At 36.7% G+C, this 12,524-nt stretch overlaps 1 protein-coding gene across 2 annotated transcripts in view; it reads left to right on the top strand.

The window, feature by feature from the left end:
- The first annotated feature begins 6,182 nt into the window (after positions 1-6,182).
- LOC143252326 (amino acid transporter heavy chain SLC3A1-like) overlaps positions 6,183-12,524 on the top strand; it is a 31,744-nt gene continuing 25,402 nt past the window's right edge. The window contains exon 1 of one of the 2 annotated variants that reach the window (XM_076504291.1): positions 6,183-6,276. The gene's annotated coding sequence lies outside the window, so the exon portion shown is untranslated. The remainder of the gene's footprint in view (positions 6,277-12,524) is intronic. The other variant, XM_076504292.1, reaches the window with a different exon arrangement.

The following is a 12,524-nucleotide window of genomic DNA, read 5'->3' as shown; positions in this document are numbered from 1 at the left end:
GATAACCTTGTGAAATTATAACGTAGAAAAACAGTGAATATAGTTTAAGAAAATTTTATCACGCTGTGTTGATGTTTATTCGAAGAAGGAAATCATTTTGTATGCTGTCGGAAACTTTCCATAACATGCTCTGACACTTGCCTTAAGGCCCGGCGTGGCCAGGTTATTAAGGAACTCGACTCTTAATCCGAGGGTCACGAATTCGAATCCATGTCACACCACATATTCTCGCCCTTTCAGCCGTGGGGACGTTATAATGTTCAGTGAATTTCACTATTCGATGGGAAAAGAGTAGCCCCAGAGTTGGTTTTGGGTAATGATGACTAGCTCCCTTCCCTCTGGTCTTACATTGTTAAATTAGCGATGGCTCGCGCAGATAGCTCTCGTTCAGCTTTGTGCGAAATTCAAAAAAGAAACAAACCCTGTATATGAAATTGGTGTGTTTTTGAGAGTTCCACGTGTACAAGTGAAATATAATTGTGATTTGAAAATTATTTTTCTTCAGTATGATCGTAAAGAAGACGGGATCCTGCTACACGAGGAATATGTGCGCCAAATTTCAAGATTACCAGAGAAAAGGCAACTAGTCGACACCGCCCACCACCAACTTTTGAGATATACTTTCACCAAAGAATAACGGGACTAACTGTCACATTTTAAAGGCCGAAAGAGCGAGCCTCTTCTGTGTTACAGGGAATCGAACCTGTGACCTCCAGTGTGCGACTCGAGCACCATAACCACCACACCATCCCAATATTTAAAACAGCAAATTACATTGTTTGTAAAACCAATAATATATTAAAGTTTGATGACCAAAGTAGAAGTTGTTTTAGGCTCTTTCTGTATAAATATGTTTAGTAATACTTTTAAAGAAGCTTCTCTGCCTTTAGACAGTGACGTTGCACGAAATGAAATCTGTGTTACTTAACACTTTAAATTGAAGTGTTAAGAAATGATGAGTGTCCAGTTTGAAATGAAGAAGAATAAGAATTATATCTTCGTTTTGACGACTTAGTACGGATGACATTATTAACATTATGATTTCTTGAAATCATTGTCAAAGTCAATTTTGGGTTTTCTAGATATAACATTTTTTTTTCAAAAAAGATGAAATAAAGATGCTAGAAAAATAAAGTTGTTGCAGTATACTTTTGTTTGGTTGTATTGGAAGTTTTGTCGCTTCATTTGTAAAAAAGGTTGTTCTACATATATAATGAATTTGTACAGAAGACCTAAAGTACACTGTTTACACAAAAAGTGAGATTCGAGTGAGAAGAGCTCATATATTTTGTAGATATTTTACACCAGTAAGGGTTTGAACAAAAGATTCCAAACTATCTGTAAAATATTCTACAAAAATTAGAGCTAAAAGAGAGCGAATCAAACTGTTTACGTGAACGTTTCCTCGTAACTTAAGTTAGAAGAAAGCAAGTCGAACAGTGACATACGTTTCATAAAAATTGAGGTTTGAAGAAAGCATCGTTGTGCAATAGACATTCTGTACGCAAACTAGGGTCAGAATAGAATGACTCAAATAGTTTGCCTAATATATTTTCTACATACAAGAATGTGGTAGAAAACAGAAGTTTGTACGGTTTATGTGATATATGTGTATTCTCCCTTGATACACAGAATAAAATGAATACATTACCACTTGTTAGCATCAGAAAAGAAACACTGAAAGCTACTTTATTTTAACAAAACTGGGAAACTTCCTATATAAAAGGGACAAACAAGATATTACTAACATCAAATCCGTTAGTATTTGTAAACCTGAAAATTTTTTGAAGCTTTACTATTGAAGCAGATGACGAAAAGAGATTCCATTGGGCTATATTATTTACACAATTTATTCGGCTCAATTTTTTTCAATGAGTTACCATATAAAACACTACTACTAATTTGTAAGAAAAAAAATTAAGTACGTTTTACAAAAGCCTACTCAATTAAGTACGCGTGGATGTTTTGTCAGAGCAAAGCCGCATCGAACTAATCTGCTGTGTCCACTGAGAGGAATTGAACCGCTGATTCTGGGGTTGCAAATTCAAATACTTGTTTGTCAGTTTTTTGTCTTTTAAATTTCGCACAGACCTATACGAGAGCTATATGCGCTAGCCGTCCCTAATGTAGCACTGTAAGACTACAGTAAAGGATGTTAATCATCACCACCCACCGCCAATTCTTGGGCTACTCTTTTATCAACGAATAATAGGATTGACCGTCACATTATAACGCCCTCACGGCTGAAAAGGCGAGCATGTTTGGCGCGACGGGGATTCGAACCCGCGACTCTCAGATTACGAGTCTGGAGCACTAACCACCTGGCCAGGCTAGAGCTTCGAAGACTTTCGTCGTTGAAATTGCGCTGGTAAACAGGCATCTTCGTAGATCACGAAATGTGATTTTGAAAGCATGCAGGAAGCGTGCTTTGCGCGTGAAAGGCCTTAAGAAGGAACCTTTTGCAACATAAACATTCAGCGGACAGATTATGACCAGATATGTTGACATGTGCTGTACTCTAGTTCAGACTTTATTTCTGTAAGCTTAGATTTTCACAATATCAAATAGCCGAGCTCATTACTATAGGACGAAGCCAAATCTGATACAATTGTATATACTTTTTATAGTTTCTGTACCAATGGCCAGAGGTTAGGACGTTAGACTCCTAATCTGAAGGCCACAAATTCGAATCTCTGTTACACCAAACATACTTGCCTTCTCAGTCGTGTGAGCGTTATAATTTGACGGTCAATACCACTATTCTTTGTTAGAGGCTTGATTTAGTTTGTTTGTTTTTGGAATTTCGCGCAAAGCTACACGAAGGCTATCTGCACTAGCCTAGTCCCTAATTTAGTAGTGTAAGACTAGAGGAAAGGCAGCTAGTCATCACCACCCACCGCCAACTCTTGGGCTACTCTTTTACCAACGAATAGTGAGATTGACCGTCACATTATAACGCCCCTGAGGCTAAAAGTACGAGCATGTTTGGTGTGACGGGGATTCGAACCCGCCACCCTTGGATTACGGGTGAAGTGCCTCAACCACTTGGCCATACCGGGCCTCGTTGATAGAGGAGCAGCCCAAGAGCTGGCGGTGGGTGGTGATGACTAGCTGCCTTCACTTAGCTAAATTAGGGTCGATTAGCGCAGATAGTCTTCGCGTATCTTTGTGCGAAATTCAAAAAGCAACAAACACTGTATATCAAATTATGGATTTAAAGGTTTAGTATATCTTATCTACGGCTTCTGCGAAATGTTGAGACTTGAAAATGAGAAACAAACAAACGACATTGACTCTGTAAGATATAGCAACGTTTTTTCATTTCTTAGTAGAAGATCTTTCAAACGCAATACACCGAGAAGGATAGTTTGATAAGTTTCGAAGAACTTTAAACAGTTACACGTGACAGGAAAATTAATAAATAGTAATAATAATAATATATATAGCAAAAACTCCAGAGTAGAATGCAGGGCTATACGGAACTTCCATCAGCAAACATTTCACAAAAAGGAAAAGTCTACTGAATTATCATCACCATTTTAAGAACCAAAGTGAAACATGTCCTCAACTAAATAATTCATCATAAGCACAGCTACTATGAAGAACAGGCTAACGGTTGAAGTACGTGGTCATGGGAAATGTTGCTCCAGCCTCAAAATAAATGTAATCTTTGCCACGTATTTCGCTTTAACAGATGCAAAAGTTTGCACAAAAACAACATTAGATGTTTGTTGTTTTCTACCAGCAGTATATATGTATATGTTTTTATATAGCTAGTGGTATTCGCTTAACCTTTGTTTCCTTATGTTTGTTCTGTTTGCCTAGACATTAATTTACCTGTTATTGCTATAAAGCTGTTTTCTTTTCTTTTTTTAACGCAGAGCACGATGATCTATTGGTCTACCACAAAAAACTGAACCCCGGATTTCAATCTTGTATGCCCGTAAAGATACTGTTAACTTAACGGAGGATACTTCAAGATCTCGAAAATTTGAATAAAATATTTTAATCGTATGAGAAGCAACACGAGCGTCTCCTATAAATTTCTAACATTTGAATCATGACAACAGTACGGATGTGACTAGAAACCCTGCTATGTTCAATTGGCAATGTCTCAAACATATAGGCCTGGAACGGCCTGATAGTAAGGACGCTCGGTGGGAATCTGCGGATCTCCAGCTCTAATCCCTGTCACCGAACATGCTCGCCCTTTCAGCTGTGGGGGCGTTATAAATCGATGGCAAAAGTATTGGTGGTTGGTGATGTTGACTAGCTTAGCTGCCTTCCCTACCACTGCTAAATTGGGGACGACTGGTGCAGATAGTCCTGGTGTAGCTTTGCGTGAAATTCAAAGCAAATCACAAGATCCACTTGACCAGTTCCTTCATAAAATACTTATAAAAACAACTTAATCGTGCTCTGGCATGTGAAGTATGCAAAAAACAACGTAAGAATTGTTATAATTACATTACTCAAGGATACTAAGTAGATTATCATTTATATCCGTTAACTTATCACAGACCCACCGGAGAACGCTAGATTATGAGTGCAGAAATGATATTTACAAAGTTAGATGTATATTGAATTGTTTCGTTGTCCTTTGTGATACTTGTGGTATTATTGAACCAGTGATCGGAGTGAAACTTAAAAGCTGGTATTCAAAATGTGTAAGAGTTAAATCGTGTACACAACAGTTTGTGTTGTCTATTGCCATGCTTTAAACGCATTAATTATGTATCTTAATTTTGAACATTGTGAAAGGACACGACAGTGCTCTCGATTATTTTTAATACAATGTCTGAAAAGCTTTTTCATTTCTCAGCCTTGTTTTTAGAGTCAAAATTCTTAAATAAATTTAGAACAGTTTGTGCATGCAATGTATTTTCACATTTTAAACCAAAGAGTTGATTTCTTCGGTTGTAGTCAAGCAACAAGCTACACAATTGGCTACGGTGCTCTCATCGCTGCAGGTATCGAAACCTAATTTTTAGCGTTATAAGGCTTCAGAGTTACCGCTGAACCATTGGTGGCAAACCATAGGTGAAAATGACTAAAAGACATGCTAAAGACAAAGTGAGCCAATTTTTTTAAGTTATACATTTAAGGGTTGATTTTGATTAAGTTCGTAACACTAAACTTTATAGCTATGATATAAAATAATAGTAAAAATCTTAAAAATCTTAAAATGACGTTATTTATTTATTTTATAATTCATTTACTTTCAAACGTTTTGAGGTAAGTTACAATTATTATACAATTGATTCTTCTTTGTTATCAGTATGGTAAAGATATTTTTACAACATATATAGAATATTCAAAATCATTACGAAAAATTATATAATCTTTACATATTGTAATTATCTATCAACAGATCCTCTCAGAGGTATAGTGAGACCCAAGTCACTACTATCCTTTGATATCTCTGGCCATAACGAAATAAAAAAATGATAACACATGAAAACAAAACAATAAATCATTAGCCCAAGAGAAAAGTGAAATATAATTTGAACATTTAATTTGTATATATATATATCTAATCTGCAGCCCTAAGTTAAGAGTTTCTGTTACGTTTTGGTCTGATTGGGAGACACATAAAAACAAGTTGCGAAACTTAATAAATGCAAAAACAAACACAAGTGTTTAAAGTTGAAACTACCTTTGAGCTTGAAGCCCCGACCAAGTGAACTTTCTACCCCACCCCCTCTAACTGATTCTGTCTAAGAGTACTAACTGAAAAAAATTGTTTACGAGTGCAGTTTTTATTAACCAGTAAACATCGAAACTGCTGTTGGTAATCCTGTTTATCCATCGCCAGTACAATCCGATAACCACTGAACAGTAAACTGAGTTCCATTGATCTTACAGGTTTTCTTTAAAAAAACAACACAAAATATGCGTCACTTGAAATGTAAATTTATAATGAAATATATTAATAGTTGTTGGGTCATTACTAATGAATGGAATATTATGACGTAACCGAGAAAAAGAAATAGGATAAAAAACTGATAAAAGAAGTCTATTTCATACATGAATCATCGGTGAAACTTAACATCCTGAAATTACTGCTTCCTAAAGAATAGCGGAAGAGTTCCCGCGTGCTTTCTCTAAGATCATTGGCTGAGATGCTGGCGCGTGGCCAAACGCAGCGCCTGCGCGATCGATATTCCGAGTCTCACAGAACTGACAGATGAAGCGTGAGTCGAAGGAGTAAACGGCGCCAGATAGTCATCAGCCAAGGACAATGTACCATGGCAACCTAGGCTCCAGTACCGCATGGTGAGTAATCTCCTTAAATAATGTAACCTTTTCTGTTTTAACCTGTTTCGAATTTACTATACTATACGTTGATAGAGGAGTAAAATTTTAATATGAAGAATGTATTATCAACACTTACGCTGTGTGGCCAAATTACCGAACTTTCTAAGAACTTATTTTGTTCTTACCAGAACCAATCTATATGTTCCATTCCCACGCTAACTTACGAAAACAGAAGTGTAAATGTGAGACATTGGTAGAGTCAATTAATGATTTTGTTTTTTTTTTTTGTAACATCTTAATTAAAGAGAACAAACTTACATATTCGAATCCTACGTCTTTTAACTCTTTCTTTCTTTCTTACGTAACTTTTTAAAATTACTGGCGAACGTATTTTTTTTCCACCAAGTATTGCGTTTTTATTTTTTCTAGCAGGATACAAGAACTATTTAAATCGACCTTCCTCCAACAGGGTGTCACTTACTTAATTACCTTATAGGTAATACTGTGTAATAAATTAGACAAAACAGTCAGAATAGTGAATACTGCCAATTAGAATTACGAGGTAGTTGATATCCTCTATTCATTTAACTTCTATCAAAACAAGCACGAATTAAGGGTTTTCAGAGAAATATGTGTTTAAAAACAGACGACACTGTTTATTTCTGAGCGTTTGACTGGAAGTATCATACGAAGACGTAAATGAAAACTGCCACTACAATCTATTGGGATACTTGTTTTGTTTATTTCAATTTCGCGCAAAGCTACTCGAAGGCTTTCTGCGCTAGCCGTTACTAATTTAGTAGTGTAAGACTAGAGGGAATGCAACTAGTCATCACCACCCACTGCCAACTCTTTTACCAACAAATAGTGTGATGTACCGTCACATTATAATGCTCCCACGGCTGAAAGGGCGAGCTTGTTTGGTGCGACGGGGATTCGAACCCGCGACCCTTAGATGACGAGTCGAACGCCTTAACCCACCTGGCCATGCCGGGCCCGGGACACATCTTAAAATATTTCATAGTTTAATAATTATAAAAGGACTACTAAATAAAGTTGATATTACGGTTAATATAGTCCCGTTTAGCACAAAAACTAACTTATTGTTCTTTGGCTTAGCTAATGTACTTAATTTTCATTAGGCCGCTATGGCCAATAGTGTTCGAAATGTTCAATGTGGAAAGCCAGAGGTCTTATATTGCTGGAATTCGGATTTTGATACTAGGTGGACACAACGCAGATAGCCCCTTGAATAGCTGCACTTAAACAAAATATTCAAATAAATTTCTAGATCTGAATTCTGATAAACTTGATATAGGATATGGTGTTCTTCAAAGATTATTTCATGGCCCAGTACTGTTTATCCTTTATGTAAATTATATTTGCAATATGTCTAAATATTCAAATTTATGATTACTGCAAATGATACAGATATTTTTGTATACAGCATAGTTTACGTTTTGTATGTTTATTATGAGATAGAAAGCTACACAATTGACTGTCTACCCGTGCCCATGATCAGGTGGCTAAAGCACTCGACTCGTAATCTGAGGGGCACGGTTTCGAATCCCAATCACACCAAACATGCTCGCCCTTTCAGCCGAGGGAGCGTTATAATGTGATGGTAAATCCCACTATACGTTGGCAAAAGAGCAGCCCAAGAGTTGGCGGTGGGTGGTGGTGACTAGTTGCCTTCCCTCTAATCTTACACTGTAAGATTAGGGACGGCTGGCGCAGATAGCCCTCGTGTAGCTTTGCTCGAAATTCAAAACAAAACAAAACAAAAACGAGTATCGACTCCCATTATAAGTCTTCAGATTTAAATATAAGCTTGAAGTTTTATATATCACATTTATACACAAGTGTTTGAAATACAATTATGACAACAATACATATTTTCTAGTTGTTTTTGTTTATAAATATATAAGGTACAGAAAGAAACATGATCACATTGAAAAAAATACGAACTCTGTTGGTGAGTTTTACAGATTCTAGGAAATTACCCCTCATCTGTAGCTCTGGACAAGACTGGGACCCTAATAGTAGCATCCTGTATAAATATATGTTCCTGCGGTGAGTAACAGAGAACTCAAAATACTATACATATAGCTTATACTCTACCATCATTAGAAACTCAGCTTTACTGCTTAGCTTTGATCTTGTCCAGGGTAGCAGACGAGAGATGGAATTACCCTAAACTGGTATAACTCAGTGAGTAACAAATGGTAAATCAAGTTATATATTGGACATCATATTCACTTCATAATTCCTAGTATCTAGTATCTACTGACTGTCTTAGAAGAATATATTAGTAGCACCTATGTTACCTAATCTTCGAGTCCTGTTAAAGAAAATTTTTAAACGTCATACAAAAAACAACAACGTTATTTTCATAAATATCAACATCATGAACTAGACATGTTGATGTTATTTTAAGATTCATTCTATAGATAAGTAGAAAAGTTTCACACAAAAATTCATGTTGAAAAACTTTATGCTAAGAAAGTATTGGGATAAATTATATTAACCAGTCGCTATACAGACGTTTGTTGTTTTTTTTATTTCGCTTAAAGCTACATGAGAGCCATCTGCACTATCCGTCTCTAATTTTGAAGTGTAAGACTAGGGGGAAGGCAGCTAGCCATCATAACCCACTGCCAACTTTTGGGCTGACCTTTAAATTACAACGCCCCCACGGCTGAAAAGGCGAGTATGTTTGGTTGGACGGAGATTCAAACCCGCGACCCTCACATTACGAGTCGAGCGCCCAAAACACCTGGCCATGTCGGGCTTCAATATAAATGTAATACAATTAGCAGACAAGACAACTTTATATAAGAGTTGGGGCGTATTAGGATATTTGATTCTGAACATCATTAAATATAAAACTTTTTATGGTTTTATTTGGTAATATGTGCGCCTCGTGCGGTGACACGTAAATCTTTCTTAGCCCCATGCGGTGATAGCAACAGTGTTTTACGTTAGGGATATAACTGCAAACACCATTTAGATAATTACATATTTTGTTGTACTACAACTATATTTGGTTTAATGTAGTATTTTGGGTGTCTTCTATACGGTACTATGAGGGTCTTAAGTGGTTCTGTATAATCCTATTTGTTGACCACCATTATCAGTGGATTAGAATGCAACGACACACATTTTGGTTTGATTTAATAAAAATACGAGTACACAAATAACGTTCGTACATCTTACCTTTTGGCGTATTACATACCTGTATGACCTGGCATGGTCAGGTGGTTCGGGCTTCAGACTCGCAATCTGTAAGTCGCCAGATCCAGTCTCCGTCATCAAATATGTTCGCTCTTTCATCCGTGGAGGCGTTATAAAGTTCGATCAATCCCACTATTCATTGATAAAAGAGTATTCCGAGAGTTGGCGATGGGTCGTGTTGACTAGCTGCTTTCCCTTGAGTCTATCATTGCTAAATTAGGGACGGTTATCACATGTGGCCCTCGCGCAGCTTTGCGCTTATTTTAAAACAAACCATACACTTGCTTAATTAATGTTTATATGTTCTACTTTGCATATTTTTGAAAAGTTATATTCAACGTTGTAACATTGGGGCGCATTTATTTTTCTAATCATTATTGGAATAACGTTACTCTTAAAAGCATTGTCAAGTTGTTGTTTTCTCTTCAAATTTTAACAATAATGCAATATACAATAAATACTCAACCTCAACACTATTTTCTCAACTAACAGCATTTCAAGTCTTGTTTCACCTGGCTTTGTTCTTATAGCGCACGTATAGCTCAATTAAACACCGGGATTTCTTGCCTCACAATAGTGTTGAAAGTAAATGAAAACAGACCTCACTTCAAAACACAGTATTCATTAAACGGGATAAACACAGTTTGTCACTTCACACCATTTCGCTGTATAGTCACCTATTGTTCATAGAATTACTTTTTTAATAAATTTATAATTTATTGTAAAACTTAAATATTTAGATTTGTTTTGAATATAAAGAACATAAGCATACTGATTATAGATACGTGTGTTTCGTACTAGTTACAACATGATTTTGTTTTGTATTAATTACCACAGATGAGTGATTATAACTCTTATCTATATTGGATTCATATTTTAATTCATATTCATGTCTTAAACCAAATATTACCCTTTTGTTCATTACTACAAGACGAGGCCCGGCATGAACCAGGTGGTTAGGGAGTTCCACTAGTAATTTGAGGGTTGTAGGATCGAATCCCCATCACACCAAACATGCTCGTCCTTTCAGCCGTGTGAGCGTTATAATGTTACGGTCAATCCCACTATTCGTTGGTAAAAAAAGTAACCTAAGAGTTAGCGGTATGTGGAGATGACTAGCTACTTACCTTCCCTCTAGTCTTATTCTACTAAATTAGGAACGGCTGGCGCAGATAGCCCTCATATAGCTTTGCACGAAATTCACGAACAAACAAACAACTTCAAGGCATCAGCTGTCAAGTACATTAAAAATGTAAACCGTGGGTAATTGTTTGAAACTAAAGACATCGTTTAATTAAAATGTGCTTCAAAAATTATATTTGGTAAATTAATGCACAAGGACGAACATTACAATAAAAAAAAAACACTAGCGTTACTAGATATATTAATTCAACGTATAATGTTGTTCTTTTTTAATATTATGACACGTTTATTATATTACCTCTCCGCCTTAAGACAAGGTTATTATATTAATTCTCCTCCTCCTGGCTCGGCATGGCCAAGCGTGTTAAGGCGTGCGACTCGTAATCTGAGGGTCGCGGGTTTGCATCCCCGTCGCACCAAACATGCTCGCCCTCCCAGCCGTGTGGGCGTTATAATGTACGGTCAATCCCACTATTCGTTGGTAAAAGAGTATCCCAAGAGTTGGCGGTAGGTGGTGAGGACTAGCTGCCTTCCCTCTAGTTTTACATTGCTAAATTAGCGACCGCTAGCACAGATAGCCTTCGAGTAGCTTTGTGCGAAATTCGAAAACAAACAAACAAACAAACTTCTCCTCCTTACGACACGTTTAGTATATTACCTATCGGCCTTATGACAAGGTTATTATATTATCTCTTGACCTTATGACACGTTTATTATATTATCTCTTGACCTTATGACAAGGTTATTATATTACCTCTCCACCTTATGACACGTTTATTATATTACCTCCCAGCTTTATGACACGTCTATCATATTACCTCCCAGCTTTATCACGTCTATCATATTACCTCCCAGCTTTATGACACGTTTATTACAGACGATTTAAAGTTTGTTTGGCTCTTGTTGTTTTGTACGTGCAATTCTACAAAATGGGTTATAAACAACTTGTTCACTTCAGAGATTGAAATCCTGACTTTAGCATCGTAAATCTATAATAATACGGCTGATCTACACCATAGCTTAAAGGCAGTTCATTTAAAACAAAGTTATATAATGGGCTTCTGCGCTCTATTCACCGCAGAAAGTCGAACCTCTAAGATTACCATAATAAGTCTGTAAACTTACCTCTGACCCTCACATTATTAGAAATTTACTTTAAGAACTAAAGTACTCTTTTCCAGTTAGGGTTTTAGAAGACAAGTAAATAAATGTATATGAAAATACACATTTTGAAAGGAGTTCTCTGACACTACTTTCTCTTCCACATATGTATTAAAACAAAACATTTGAAACCGCAATCCAGCAAACAATAAGGCTCGGCATGGCCAGGTGGTTAAGGGTTCGAAGGGTTCCGAGGGTCGCGGGTTCAAATCCTTGTCACACCAAATATTCTTGCCCACCTAGCCGTTGGGGCGGTTTAAAATAACGGTCAATCCCACTATTCGTTGGTAAAAGAGTAGCCCAAGAGTTGGCGGTGATGAGGACTAGCTTTAGTCTTACACTCCTAAATTATGGACGGTTAATGCAGAAAACCCTCCTGTAACTTTGCGTGCAATTCAAAAAGAAATAAACAAAAGCTGAGCAGGTAATTAATTAGATGACAGTGATGACAGCTGATGTTGGAAGTTTCTCTTGAAGGTACTGGTTTTCTTTTTGGTCTCTTTCTTTAGCAATTAACAAACAGTTTGTATTCGTAGATTAGTCTCCAGTTTGTTACTTTAGAAAAAACAACAAAAGTCACACTTTGTGAACCATTAATAACTCTTTCTCTCCACCTATCACATAAAGCTCCGGAACTTCACGTTCCAAGATAATAAAGTGTGCTTCAACATTGGAGTTCTTCAGAAATCAGATGTCCATTAGATTTCACCGTGTTTTGGATTCTTCGA

Source organism: Tachypleus tridentatus, chromosome 6 (genome assembly GCF_004210375.1).
Source record: "Tachypleus tridentatus isolate NWPU-2018 chromosome 6, ASM421037v1, whole genome shotgun sequence".
In the NCBI taxonomy this organism is placed as follows: domain Eukaryota; kingdom Metazoa; phylum Arthropoda; class Merostomata; order Xiphosura; family Limulidae; genus Tachypleus; species Tachypleus tridentatus.
Note: the sequence above shows the minus strand (reverse complement) of the source record. Positions and strands in the feature narration are given on the sequence as shown.